General features: G+C 43.5%; 1 protein-coding gene and 1 non-coding gene across 2 annotated transcripts in view; both read left to right on the plus strand.

Moving 5' to 3' along the window:
* The window catches only part of TMEM132C (transmembrane protein 132C), a 459,511-nt gene that overhangs the window by 130,766 nt on the left and 313,411 nt on the right, over positions 1-15,334 (plus strand). The window lies entirely within an intron of this gene.
* On the plus strand, positions 4,588-4,691 carry LOC112136001 (small nucleolar RNA U13). The gene has a single exon (XR_002917214.1). It is a non-coding gene; the product is annotated as a small nucleolar RNA U13 (small nucleolar RNA).

The raw sequence follows: 15,334 nt of genomic DNA on the forward strand, positions 1-15,334 counted from the left end.
ACCTGATGATGACTCAGCTGTGCTCCTTTTAAGGTGCTATCCTTGAAGCTCCACCCAACAACTCCCTCTGGTAGCTCCCGGCCTGGATATTGGCACACAGCCATCTTTAAGTGCACGCGAGGCTGAGATATGCACTTCTTTAAAGACGATGTATTAGTCCATTTTCACACTGCTGATAAAGGCACACCCAAGACTGGGTAATTTACAAAAGAAAGCAGTTTAAGGCACTCACAGTTCCACGAGGCTGGGGAGGCCTCACAATCATGGGAGAAGGTGAAAGGCATGTCTTACATGGCGGCAGACAAAAGAAGAGAGTTTGTGCAGGGAAACTCCACTTTTAAAAACCATCAGATCTCATGAGACTTACTATCATGAGAACAGCACAGGAAAGACCTACCCCCATGCTTCAATTATCTCCCACCAGGTCCCCCCAACAACATATGGAAATTCAAGATGAAATTTGCATGGAGACACAGCCAAACCACATCAGACAGCCATGTGGCATTCCCCAAGAGCATACGGATTCCAGACACAAGAAGAAGAAAACTGATCCTGGGAAGCCAACAGCATCCTCTGCTGGGTACTCTCTGGGTTTCTTTACAGACAGGAAAGGGAACAAACTTTGTAAGGACTTTTAATAACATGGCTAGGCACAAAAAGGGGGTTGCCAGAGATGTAAAGCAAGCACAACTTGGGTTAACCCATCTGAACTGCTGGGTACTCACAAAGGAAAAAGTCCTTTCCTTCAGCCCAACATCTAGTAACTCCTTCTTGTCACAGAAGAAAACTAAGAGATGTTAGATGCTCATATATTCATGTTAGATGCATCACCTTTTCTCTTCTTTAAAGATAGATATTTAAGAACAGCAAAGAACAAGTAGGGAAAAAATAAGAAATTCTACCTTTAAAGTGTGTTGTGCACCTGTTGGAAAACCATACGAGCCGTACACGGGATAGTATATGTATCTGGTCTGTTTTCAGCCAGGCAAATCAGGTAATAGCAGCTCTGTTGCCAAGGGACACTCTCTTAAAGCAGCATGTTAATTGCACAACTAATGTGTGAGTACACTCTCCCTTATTTTACAAAAAAAAACAAAAAAAATCTAGTAAAGCTAAAACACATGTGACCATCCCAAAGATCTCATCTCCCTTCTACTCCTCTTAGATAATCACTTTTGTAAGTGTGATTTACTATTTATAATTTTTTTCTAAACATTTATGTATATGTGTGAGTACATATTTACACACAAACACACATATATACATATATACAATCATAGTGTTGTGTTTCAATTTCTTGTTATTGTAACATAATTATTATATTGAATTTATTAATATTTTATGGTGATAACAGAATACTAAATCATATTTAATTAAATATAATATATTTCATTCATTTTAATATATTAAAATTAATTTAATAGAATATGAAACTATACTATTATATATAAATACTAATATCAATATAGTTGTTTTAACATAATTGTTTTAGCATAAATGATATGTTCCTTATGTGATAATTGTGTAATACTGGTAACTATCTACATAATATCCACTCTCGCCTCCCTCCTTACTTACAGAATACTAAATTTGTTGGAGGTGGCAATGTGCCCAGTTAAAAACACAGATGCTTCTCTACTTATGATGGGGTTATGTGCTGATAAATCCATCGTAAACTGAAAATATTCTAAGTTTGAAAATACATTTAATATACCTAACCTATGAAACATCACAGCTCAGCCTAGCCTACCTTAAACATGTTCAGAACACTTACATTAACCTACACCTGGGCAAAATCATCGAATACAAAGCCTGTTTTATGATAAGGTGTTGAATATCTCATGTAATTTGTTGAATGCTGTTCTGAAAGTGAAAAGCAAAATGGTTGCATGAGTATTCCAAGCACAGTTTCTACTGAATGAGTATCACTTTCACACCGTCATAAAGTAGAAAAATCCTACATTGCAGTATCCTAAGTTGGGGACCAACTGCAGTCTCCTGCCCAGACCTCCTTGTAGTGGTGCAATTATGAGCCAGGATGGCGAGAATATATAAACTGATGTTCACTAAGTTACCTGAGCCAATAAAAAAAAAAGGTTAAGTAAATAGACTTACCTAATACAGACATTTTGCCCTTAATTTGTTTCTCCTGGAACTCAGAGGCAATGGCTGGATAGGTAGCAGCTTTGTTGTGGTCACAGGCATGAAGCCCTTTAGTAGAATTGGTGGTACAGAAAGATACATGGATGCGGGGTCCTTAGTGAGTTCATGGAGCCATTGAATAAGCTCTGGGTAGTGTTTCTCTAAAGTTCTGTGGGGGAAAAAAACTACAAAGAAAACATAATTATTACAAATACTTGTGGTTATTTGTTTTTACATAATTGACATTGTTCTGTAACTTAGTTTTCACCCAATAACACATCTTGGAGATCTTTCTATGCTAGTACATGTAGTTCTCCTTTCCAGTTGCTTCGTAATAATAGTAAAAAAATAATAGGTAGTTGTAAGTGGGAGTTGAACAATGAGAACACATGGTCACAGGGAGGGGAACATCACACACTGGGGCCTGTCAGGGAGGTGAGGGGCAAGGGAAGAGAGAGAATTACAAATGCTCGCATGCATTAGACAAATACCTAGTGCATGCGGGGCTTAAAACCTAGATGACGGGTTGATAGGTGCAGCAAACCACCATGGCACATGTATACCTATATAACAAACCTGCACATTCTGCACATGTATCTCAGAACTTAAAGTAAAAAAAAAAATAATAATAATAGGTCATGTTTTTGAGGACCTATCATGTGCCAGGCATGGCTGAGCACTTTGTATTTAGTAAGTTGTTTAATCTTCAAAATGGTCCCAAGAGGAGTGTGCTATTAAGAAGCTCCTTCTATAGATGGGAACAGAGGCACAGACAGGCTACGTGAGCACCCACCATCACAGCTAGGAAGTGGCCAGGCTGTGATTGGAGCTCGGTGGGCTGGCCCGGAGCTGCCCTCTCCACAGGGCCCTATCCTCTGTCTCTCTTCTCTTTCTTTCTTCACTGCATTCTCTCCTGGGGTTTGCTATGTTCAGGCAGTTTACTGTGGATAGCCTCTTCTATTATTTCCAATCAGGCGCAAAGCTGCAGTGGACACCTTAGACATGTCTGCCTGTGCCCAGGAGTGGGAGTGACCCTAGGTTAGCCACTGACCAGGGAGCATCTTAGGTCAGCGGATGGCACTCAGAGGCTTCAGTGCCTTCCAATCAGGTGCCCCCACCATACATCAGCAGCTGTGACCCCTGGCTGCTGCTCCCCCCAGCCTCACTGGCCCCAGGATGGGGGAGCCTTCTAGTAGTTAGGCTCAGGACATCTCTCTGCCACTCGCCCATGGATAGAAGGTGGTTTCTTCCCCTTCCTCCAGCATACTGTGTCTCCACCTGTGTCCAGGGGCCATAGGGTGTGCTTAACCTGAAGGCTTTGGTCCCACAGGGGAGAGAGAAAGGTCTGGTTAGGGCTTCGCTGTGTGTCTTCTAACATGGTCCGTTCTGTCTCACTTGTGAGTGCCTTTTTTTGTGGTTTGTGAGTTTGCAAAGGAAGGTGCATCTTTCTGGAACAATTGCAACCGTCAGGGGCCTTCAGCACCCAGCTGCAGCAGTGTAGCAAGGCAGGCGGCAGTGAAAGGTCATACAAGGGGGTCTATATTCCATACAGAAACTTACAAACCACCATAAAACAGAGCAAAAGTGGGTCTGCTTTTTGCTCTTACTGTGGGTTTGCCATTTGAAATAACGAGTTGGTCCCCATGGAGGTGGATTGCACTCGCCCCTCCCCTTGGGACATTGCCTCCTCCAAGGCCTGGGTCCCAGTGCTTCTCCCTCTTCTGCATTCCAGCCTTCCACTCCTGCAGCATGGAGTCCTCTTGCTTCTCTCCTCACATGGTCACCTTCTGCTTCTAAACAATGATTAGGGTGCAAGTCTGCCCTCACCTGTCATATCATACGCCCATGCTGACTTCTTCCCATCTGAGCCCTTCCCTATTGCGACTGGCTACCTCCCCTCTGCTCAGCCTCCCACGAGTTTGATAAACACAGTTTAATTGTCTGTGTGCTCCCTCCAGAAGCAAGGCAGCATGGGGCACAGACAAGTCTCTTAGTTAATGTTGATGGAGGGAAGAACGTTCCTTATCCTATCCCTCTGTTGATTTTTTCCCCCCAATTAACGTTAAGACCGAGATGGATGTCTTGCCGGTGCAATATTAAATAAGAACCGCGATAAGCTCAGGGTCCTCATCCATCAGACCGGATGCTGAGCATCAGTCAGTTAAGAATGACAAGAAGGCATCTCAGGCTGGCTCAAGCCATGGAGGAGAAAAGTACAGGGGCCTCCAGCTTCAGGCGCTGCTGGATTCAGGGGCTCCATCTCCTGACCTTTCTTTCCATGATGCTAACTGTACATACATGCAAGCTGGCATTCAGCATCTCTAGACTGACCTGAGCATCAGCCGGTGATAGTTCTGCAACCTTTGTGTCTACCAAGGACTGACACTCTCTCTCTAAAGGGAAAAATGGAGCTGGAGTGAGATACGGATTTGAAATAAAGCCTAGGTCCTTTTGTAGTTCATAAGGGTGATGACTGTGTTTTCATGCTCATGTGTGAGACATGTCTCCCTCAGACCTTGTTATGATGTTGGCACGTTGCCCATCTGATGTGAAAAATAAGAAATGAATAAAATAAAAAAAATACATAACATAAAGCCTGTGCTCTGAGACAGGATAGCGCAGAAGTGGGCACAGGGATCCTGAGTTCAAATTCTGATTTCAGAATTCTTAGCTGTGTGACCTTGGCTGAATTACTCAATCTCTCTGTGCCTCAATCTCTTTATGTGAAAATTAGGGATAATAAAAATACTTCACGCATAGGGTTGTTGAAAGTACAAAGAAGTCGATATATGATATGCAGCACCCGGACCAACAGGGTGTTGAGTGATGGTTTTACTGTTGTCCTCCTCCCGTCTTGTCCTCCTCCTGTCTTGATAATCCAGGTGTCACAAGGATAAAAGATTTCACCTTCCACTTAAGGGATATTTTTCCCCACTGACTTTTGAGAATTCTCTGTTATAATTCCCCATTCCCTCTTGGAAAGCTCAGTTTAAATGTCCTTTTCACATGTTAAAGGCTTTAAAATGAAAGAGAAAATTGCTTTTATCTTCTGGTGTATTCTTTTCTCTTTTTGTTTACTCAACCATCAGGAAAGCATTTTCTACTTTGTCCCCTAAGACTTGTCATTAATATAATCATTCTAAATGCTGGTATAACCAAACAAAACTACAGATGCTAACTAGCAAGCAGATGAAACTCACATGTGGGGGGAAAATGCGGATGACTCATTGGTACATACAAGTTTTTTAAAATTATCTGTAATTAGTGGGAAAGAAAATATGTGGACTATATTAAAAATAAGCTCTTTATTTTTGAGGAAAAAGACCATCATAAAGAACAGGAATGCTGTCCTTTTTATTTATATGAATTGAGATAATTGGGACTCTCAGGATTAATGTAAGTTTCCATCATAAATAATACCACCATCTGTGATAAATGGATGCCTCTCTCTTTGAATAGATACAGCGAAACATTCTCAAACCATATGCTATGTGAGCAGCAAATGCAGATATTTAAATTCTGCTGTAAATGCTTATATTATACAACTCTAAATCCCTCCAGATTTTTTTTTCTTTTTGGTTTCCATTTCCAAACTGTTTTGGAGGCATAGTAAAAACCATGTTTACATTTTGAATCAAAGAGGTAAACCTGGTCTATAATTCAGATTGTAAAATGCACTGAAGAAACACTAAGAAAGTTCTCCTGTGCATGAAACACCACTCGGAAAGGCTTCCTCTCTATCAGGGGTCCGCACACTATGGCCTGTGGGTCAAACACAGCCCACAACCAGTTTCTGTGTGGTGGCCTGAAAACTAAGAATTTTTTTTATGTTTTTATGTCTTTAGATAGTTGGAAAGGTGTTGTTTAATAGAGAGGTAGTGTTTTTGACATGTGAAATTCAAATTCTAGTGTTTAAAAGTAAAGTTTTATTGGAACACAGACAGAGTCATTTGTTTACATTTGTCTCTGGCTGCGGTCACAGGAGGGTTGAGGAGTTGCAATGGAGACCATTTGGCCCACGAAGGCTGAAATATCTACTGCCTGGGCCTTTACAGAAAAAAGTATGCTGACTCCTTCTTTATATGACTTGCAAAGCAGAGTTACCGCAGTTTGGATCAAGCAAGGTGTGTCCTCTTAGAAGCTTTTGGCTGATAGTGAGAGAAAACCCTCGCGCACTGAGGAAGTCCACTGGCTCACATGGCTGGAAGGGCAGCGGCAAGGTGAGATCCAGGCGAGCTTCTCCCGGGCCCCTCACTGGGCCAACCCCTGGGATAAAAGCACGGCCCCTTCCCTCACTGCGCCCACCCATGGCTAAGCTTCTCTCTGGGCACTCATGCATAGATTCCAGATGGATAACAGTATTTATGGGGAGACTGGCTCACTCATTGGCCCCTGGGGTGAAAGGCATTTGCTTAAGAGTGAGGGACCTTCTTTCCCAGAAGTCTTAACACACTTCTCCTCATAGGTCCTTGGCTCAGTTTGGCCTGGGGCAGGGCTTTCCCAGCCCAGCACAGTGATCTTTGGGGCTGGGGATAATTCTGTGGGCGGGCTGTTCTGCGCAGTGTAGGATGTTGAACAGCATCCCTGGCCTCTGACTACCCACTAGATGCTAACAGGATGCCCCTCCAACCCCATTCTTTTTTTTCTTTTTTTTTTTTTTTTTGCAGGGTGGGGATGGAGTCGCACTCTGTTGCCCAGGCTGGAGTGCACTGGCACAATCTCGGCTCATTGCACCCTCTGTTTCCCTGGTTCAAGCGATTCTCTTTACTCAGCCTCCTGAGTCGCTGGGCTTACAGGCGCGCATCACCATACCTGGCTAATTTTTTGCATTTTTTTGTGGAGATGGGGTTTCACCATGTTGGCCAGGCTGATCTCAAACTCCTGACCTCAAGGGATCCACCCCCCTTGGCTTCCCAAAGTGCTGGGATTACAGGCTTAAGCCACCGCACCTGGCTGCCCCCCCAGCCCCATTCTTGACAACAGAAAAAATCTCCAGACATTGTCAAATGTCCCCTTGGGAGCAAAACTGCCTCTGTTTGAGAATCACGGGTTTAGGCCTATGTGTAACTGAACCAGGTAATGGGAATGAGCTTGGAATTGCCCTGTTTGATTTAGACCAGGGAACGGCAAACTACAGACCATGGGTCAAATCCAGCCCGTCACCTGTTTTGGGCCTGCAAGCTGAATATGGTATTTACATTTTTAAAGATTATATAAGTACCTGTATAATGTTGATTTTTGTCTTCTAGCCTGCAAAAACCTAAGATATTTACTATATGGTCCTTTAAGAAAAAATTTGCCAACCCCTGGGTTAACACCAATCATTCTCAACCCTCACCTTTATAAGCCATGAAACGAAATCTCTGATTTGATAACCTACATATGTACATAATTAAAACAAATCAGTATAGTGCTCTGTCATAGGCAGGAGAAATAATTCAAAGTAAAGTAATATTTTAACAGGTATATCTAGAAGGCCGAATGAAGTAGTCAGATACTTGCTCCTGTATTTAGAGTCACCATGGGTCTGTCAGCCACAGACGCAGACTGGTATAGCTATGTTGGAGCAAGTTGCATTTCACACGCAGATTGGACATTGTGGATGTGATTTTCGAAAAGGATCAACAACTTTTTAGATAAGTTTCATCAAAGTCTGATCTCCACCTCAGTACTTGCAATTCTGGAACACGTACAGTATATGAAATCATTGCCCTTCTCCCAATTATTTAGTGGATGTTTAAGATCAGCTCTTTGCTTGGATCACTGTAAGTGGGTTCCTCACCTCTGTGAATGTCCAGTGGGGCAACGTCATGCAGAATCTAGGCAATTCTTTGTGGTTGTAGAACAGTCTCGTGCTGTGCAGAAAACCTAGCAGAACTGGCTGTGATCTCTGCATGCCAGTGGTGTTCCTCCCTCTAGTCATTGTGATAATCAAAAATGCCACCCTCCCCAAAGATGTTTACATCCCTATTGCCAGAGGCTGCAAATATGTGACCTGCATAGGGAAAGGAACTTTGCAGATGTGATTAAGGTAAGGCTCTTGAGATGGGGAGATTATCCTGGATCATCCAGGTGGCCCTGATGTCATCACAGGGGTCCGTGTAGAGGGAGACAGGAAGTCAGGGGCGAGAGAAGCTGCTGAGGTATTGGCTTAGAAGAGAGAGACTCCAAGCCGAGGACTGCAGGTGACCTCCAGAAAATGGAAAAGGGAACAGATTCTTCCCTGAAGGCTCCAGAAGGAACACAACCCTACTGACACTTCAGGGTTTTTTTGTTTGTTTGTTTGTTTTAGCTTTTCTTTTAAGTTCAGGGGTATATGTGCAGGATGTGCAGGTTTGTTATATAGGTAACCATGAGTCATGTGGGTTTGTTGTATAGATTATTTCATCACCCAGGTATTAAGCCCAGTATCCATTAGGAAATTTTCCGGATCCTCTCCCTCCTTCCACCCTCCACCCTCCGTTAGGCCCCAGCGTGTGTTGTTTCCCTAGAGACACTTTGATTTTAGACCTCTGACCTCCAGGACTGTATAAAAACACCACATATTCTCACTCATAGGTGGGAATTGAACAATGAGAACACATGGACACAGGAAGGGGAACATCACACTCTGGGGACTGTTGTGGGGTGGGGGGATGGGGGAGGGATGGCATTGGGAGATATACCTAATGCTAGATGACGAGTTAGTGGGTGCAGCGCACCAGCATGGCACATGTATACATATGTAACTAACCTGCACGTTGCGCACATGTACCCTAGAACCTAAAGTATAATAATAATAAAGAAAGAAAGAAAGACTTCAGAAAAAAAAAAGAAAAGAGAAAAAAAAAGAAAAAATATATATGTGTTGTTTTAAATGGCTAAGTTTGTAGTAATTCGTTCCAGCAGCATAGGAAACTGACACACCATTCCTTAGAGGAGCACCTGTCCTGGGAGAGCCCCAGCCTGAGCCAATCAGAACCCACCTGCAGAGGGACCTCGGTTCCAAGCCACACTGTGGGTGGTCAGCCGGGGAGGGCAGGCGGAGGATGTGGAGGAATCGGCCACATGGCCACCAGGCAAGCCACTGGCTGAGCTTAACTTGCGGAAACACTGACACCATGCCGTTAAAGCAGCCCATGTTAGATTTGTAACTTCGCCTGGTAAATATTTCCCTCTATGCCTACCCAGGGCACCCTTCTTGTGCTGATGAAGTCCAAGATTCTGAAGATTTTAGAGCATTTGTCTTTGAAAGGCACAGCTCCTTTGCTGTACTTCTGGGTGTCTGATTGAGTAGCATCTGAGAGTGATTATGGAGCCCTCCCAGAGAAAAGGGGGGAAATATCCCCCCAGGGGCTCAGAGGGGAATATAAGTACCCGCTCTTTTAAAGGAGAGTTTGACGGTTACGAAATTGCAAACCGCGCTATGTAATTTCAGCAAAGGATATTCAGGGTTTGTTCAGAAGAGGCATTGAAATCAAATAATCCATTTATCAAGGTGCCTTTTGTTTCAATAAAAAAGAAACAATGAGCCATATTTAGCAGAGAGAGACATTCTGTGTCTGGGGAATGTTAATAAATCACCAATGGAGAGAGGAAAAAATATTCAGGCTTGCTTGTGTTTCAAGTAAGCTGCAGTGACTTGGAAGGAAAGTCCAGTCAGGGCTCTCCTAGAGGCATATGGAGAAAGGCAAGTCCTGTTTTGCAGGTGTCTGATATCATATGAGTAAACCAGAGATGTCTGATGCAGGAGACGCCTCCAAAGTCCTGAAAAGAGCCTGTTTCCCTTAATTTCAGATTTTTCTTTCTCACAGAGACATCACCCAATTTTTTTTTCATATACGGATATCACCCTTCCCCCCACCATTTCTGTAGTTTTAAAAGCTTGTTACTGTAACTGATGAACATATTTGAAATAATGGTAATGATTATGATAATAGCAACAACAACTCCCAATTGTTAAGCATGCTGAGTGCTTAGTGTATTGCTTTAAGTGAGTCAGTCTTATGTGATTCCCATCATCGACATGAGGATTCTGAGGCTCAAGAGTTTAAGGTATTTTCCAAAACACAAAAACAACAACAAAAAATCCTCATCTAGGAAGTTGTGGGACAAGGATTCATTGTTGAACTTCGTGTCACTCCACGAACTCCTAACCACTGTGATACATTTCTTCTTTCTGGGCTGGATAAGGCTTTGATTAAAGTCTTTGCCCCGTTTCTTCCTATGTATGTAATATCTGACAAACTACCTCAGGCTTTCTATGTGGATCAAGTTAGATCAGGGTTTGTCAACCTCAGTGCTATTGACATTGTAGGCTGGATAATTATTTGTGGTGGGGGCACTGTCTTGTGCATTGTAAGATGTTTAGAACCATCCCTGGCTCCTACCGACTAGATGTCAATAACAACCCCCTCCCAGTTGTGACAACCAAAAAATGTCTGCAGACGTCACCAAGTGTTTCTCAAGAAAATCACCCTTAACCCTGACTTAGATGCTGTTCTTGAAAGTCCCTTGCACACCCTAAAACAATTCCACTTGTGCCTGTGGATTATTTCAGGGGATGTTATTTTTATTTTTATCCAATTCAAGAGGGAAGCAGGACCTAGTAAAAATACTATATTTGTGGGCATATTTGTATATTTGTGGGCATCCACTGCCTACCCCATTTAGAGTAACCGCTGGCTTCATCCCATCTGCCTGGATGGACTTCCCATTCCTCACATGCTGGGATTCTGAGCTTTCCCTCCCCAATATTTTGGTTATGTTGTTTTTCATCTTAGAATTCTTGCCGTATTCCATTCAACCTCTGCAGGTCCTACCCATCCTTTATGTCCCAGCCTAGAGAACATCAACTGTAAAGAATCTCTCTCTGGTCAACATGTCTGAAAGTGGGCGTTGTGGTGAAGGCAGTGCATCACGTTAGTGGGAAGGCTCATTCTCCCAGTGTTATCCTGTCTGGGCACTGAGTGACGTGGCCTTGCCATATTCCATTCAACCTCCTCAGGTCCTAACCATCCTTTATGTCCCAGCCCAGAGAACATCAGCTCTAAAGAATCCATCCCTAGTCAACACATCTGAAAGTGAGCGTTGCAATGAAGGCAGTGCATCATGTTAGTGGAAAGTCTCATTCTCCCAGTGTTATCCTGTCTGGGCACTGAGTGACATGGCCATCTCCTGTGTCCACTATCTCAGAATCTGAAAAAACTCAATTTCCGACAGCAGCTTTGTGGTGGAGTTCTCTGATGAACAACCGATGGAGGACACAATATCCCCAACACTGACAGGCAGGTACAGATAAAGAAAACGGATAAACAGGAAGGGAGACAGCAATGAACGTGCTGTCCGCATGGAGGCCAGATAGGCAGGTGCAGCTGTCAACTGCTCCCCAGGCTGTCTCCCGTGGCCATAGGAAACCAGCATTGGACTTTTCCGGGGTATTGTTTCAGGTCAATACAAATGACTCAATTATCCTATCTTTCTGGGAGATGTTGGTGCAAGCAGATGAACTGGAGTAAGAGGAAAGACATTTGTCAGAACTCGCAGTGCCATGGCAGCCCTGGAATTGTTTCCTTGCAGCCAGGAGATAACGTTTCCAGGAGAAAACACACAGCAAAGGCTGGCAACCACCTCTGATTCCTTAATCTGCTACCTCTGGGCTTCCCAAGATGAGAGGTAAGTTTAGGGAGCATACACGGTGCTGCAGCCTGTGAGGGTGCAGATGGACCCTGCACAGCTTCACTGAGGAGTCGTTCATGTGAGCATCTCTGTGGCTGGCTGTTGGAGATACCTGGACATGGTGCGAAATCACCTGTTCAACCATATGAGAAAGTGGGAATTTCCTGCTTAATTATTTGAATTATTCTGAGTCTATCTAAGAGAAAATCTCATTTTGCAGCCGCTGTATCTTCAGCAACCAACACTTGATAATCTCCCTGCTTAACAAAGAAATGGCAAACTATGGCTCAGAGCTATAGACAGGCAGCAATTAGGGGATGTGATCTTGGTTTTTTATTTACAGTAAGATTATTTAAACAAAGCTATTCATTTATATTAGTACATTATTAATTGCAATTTTAATTTATAAAGTTATCAATTATTAGTAAGCTCCTGGACTGATTAACAGTGCATACATTATCTGGTTCATGTCATGAGATTGAGGGAGGTGTGAAGCTTAGGAAACACTACCCTCAGTTGAAAGCTCTGTGTACAGAGAGCTGCGCTAGGCAGTCTTGGGCAAGTCTGTACTCAAGAAGTTCTTGATAAATTCTCAGCAGCCTCCATGGACAGGTGCTAGTGCGTTATTTTATTGGGGAAAGGAATAATTGTTCTTTGCTGCAACAATTGTTAGTTTACTTCTGGGTGACCATATGCTCTAAAAGTATGCAAATGTGAGGCAAAGAAGGTACTTACATGAAGGTGAAGTTTTCTTAACACCTCTGATGCACCGACACTGAATGGCTGCAGAGAGTCGCCATCCCCTGGTACTGGATGCCAGAATGTCCATGGACATTGGCTCCAATTCTTCCTACCCACGTCAGAAGGTCTGCCTTCCAGCAAACGGTGTCTACATTTTCCCTCATTGTACACCTTACTGCTGTGTGAAGTGGCTTCGTCCCCCATCTGGCTTGCTTCATGTTTGGGCTATTGGTCAAACTTCATGCATTCCTCAAGTGTTGAATGAGTTGTCACTGAGTCACATGGTATTCAAGACAGGAGGGTACCCTGCTGGATAAACACACTATCCTTTTTCCCATGGAGCTTCCAGTCTGTTAGGGAAGATGGTCATTAACCAAACATGCACACAAACAAATATAAAACTACAGCTGTGTGAAAAGATATAAAAGAGAGGTGCATGGTGTTTTGGGAGGGGCACTGGACCTAGTGTGGAAGTCAGGGAGGCTTCCTGTTAATACAAGAGGTGAGGTGGATCTGGGAACCGAATGGAAATTAATTAGGCAGAAGGAGTGGCCATGTGTGAGACCCTGGAGATATGAAGGAGCAAGATGTATTTAAACTTCGATAATAAATTTAAAACTCTGGAACAAGGATGTACTAAGATATAATTAAGATATAACCCTACTTGCACCCTTATTATGAGTCAGGCACTTGCTAAACACTTTGTAGGCATCATCTCAATGAACCCTCATACACCTGGGAGGCAGGGAGTAGAGCAAGGTGAGCCCTGTTGCCAAGTGGACCAGAGCATCTGGAACCACACAGCCAAGCATGAGTTTCAGCTACATCACTTACAACCAGGAGATCTTGGGCAACATTACTTACCTTCCCTATTCCTCAATTTCCTCTTCTATAAAAAGTGAGCGTCATGATACCCCATAAGATTGTTGTGAAGAACTAGTTGACATTCCACATGGAAAGCATTTAAAAACACACCTAGAACATGGTGATATGGTTTGGCCATGTCCCCATGCAAATCTCATCTCGAATTGTATCTCCCGTAATCCCCACATATCATGGGAGGAAACTGGTGGGAGGTAATTGAATCATCAGGGCAGGTTTTTGTGCTGTTCTCATGATAGTGAATAAGTCTCACAAGATCTAATGATTTTATAAAGGGCAGTTCCCCTGCACACACTCTCTTGCCTGCCACTATGTAAGATGTGCCTTTACTTCTCCTTCACCTTCCACCATGATTGTGAGGCCTCCCCAGCCATGTGGAACTGAGAGTCCATTAAACCTCTTTTTCTTTGATAAATTACCCAGTCTCGTGTATTTCTTCATAGCAGTATGAAAGTGGACTAATCATACGGTCAATTCTTGATGACTGCTGGCTGCTCTGTCAGGGATTGTTTCACGATGAAACACCCTGAAATGTAGAGGCTTGATCATGTTCAAGGCCTCCTGAGTCTTAGGACTTCTGATCTTGGCTGGACTTGCTCCTTGTTTGGGGCTGGGCATGGGCTGCCTGATGCAGGACGGCCTCAGCTGGGATCGCACCGCTCACCTCCACATGGTCTCTTCTCCAGGTTGGCCCAGGCTTGTTCTTCTTCTTACTATTAGGCATCCAAAAGAGGCAGAGGGGAAATGTGCAAGGCCTCTTGAGACCTGGGCCCAGAAGAGGCCCGCTGTCACTTCTTCCATATTTTCTTGGCCAAAGCAAATCACGAGGCAGCCCAGGTTCAAAGAGTGGGGAAACTGACTCCACCTCTTGATGGGAGAACTGCAAAGTCTTATGCAAAGGTTGTAGATAAGCGTGTAGATACAGGAGATGGGGTGCCATTTGTTAATTGCTCTTCTATTGTTATTATTATTATGCTACATATCTAGATCAACAGGTCTCAATCTCTCTTTCTCTGTGTCTCTGTCTCTCTCTCCTCTTTATGGAAAGTGAAGCTCCCTTAGCCACTGTACAAGGCCTTGCTCCTTTCTTTATGGTGTCTGTCTCTTCTTAAGTCAAATCTCTCAGGAGCTGGAAGAATTCAGAATGAGGCTCAACAGGAAGGGATGAGCTAGGCTTCACTTCACTTCATCCCTTCTCACTTTTCCTCATGTGAAGGATAAAGAATGACCTGTTCAAAGAATGGAAGAACCCTAAAACAGCAGGCAAGACCACAAGCCCACTCCATCTGTATTTTATAGAAAATAAACTCAGCATTTGCTTAAAAGCAAACGGGTTTCCTTTAGACTTTTTTCCAGTTAAGAAAAGGAGAGAAAAGGAATCTTTATGTCCAGGAAGAATGAAGAATGACAAGACAGCTTGTTGACAAATACTTCCTGTTGGCGAATGCTCCCGCTGCAGATAGGCCTAGAATCCTGTGCCCCGCCACTTCACAGAGCCCTTGGCTCACAACCTTCTCCAAGCAGATGAGTCTCTAAGTCCCTACACTTCAAGATTTAAGAGTATTTTTTTGGATTGGGATAAATACCTCAAAATAAAAGCATCAGATGTGGCTTTTGGTTTTTACAAAATATTACAAGTTGCCTAAATAGTCCATGTTTAAGGACAGACAGCCAGAGCTCTTTCTGGAATGTCATACCTCGGCAGGGCCTTTTGTGCATGTTTTAAGCTGATTCTGAAATTAGGGGGTTAAAATGGAAGCGCTGAGCCATCCCTGAAGAGAGGGAGGCGAATGTGCCCTTGTTGCTGGTGACCCCAGAACAAGGCCTCTGGGCTGAGAACAGGAGAGAATGTTATTTCTTTGAAAAGCCATCTTGACAATCCAAGTCCGTTTGGCTGCAGCACCAAAGGCAG

Source organism: Pongo abelii, chromosome 10, assembly GCF_028885655.2.
Source record: "Pongo abelii isolate AG06213 chromosome 10, NHGRI_mPonAbe1-v2.0_pri, whole genome shotgun sequence".
Taxonomy (NCBI): domain Eukaryota; kingdom Metazoa; phylum Chordata; class Mammalia; order Primates; family Hominidae; genus Pongo; species Pongo abelii.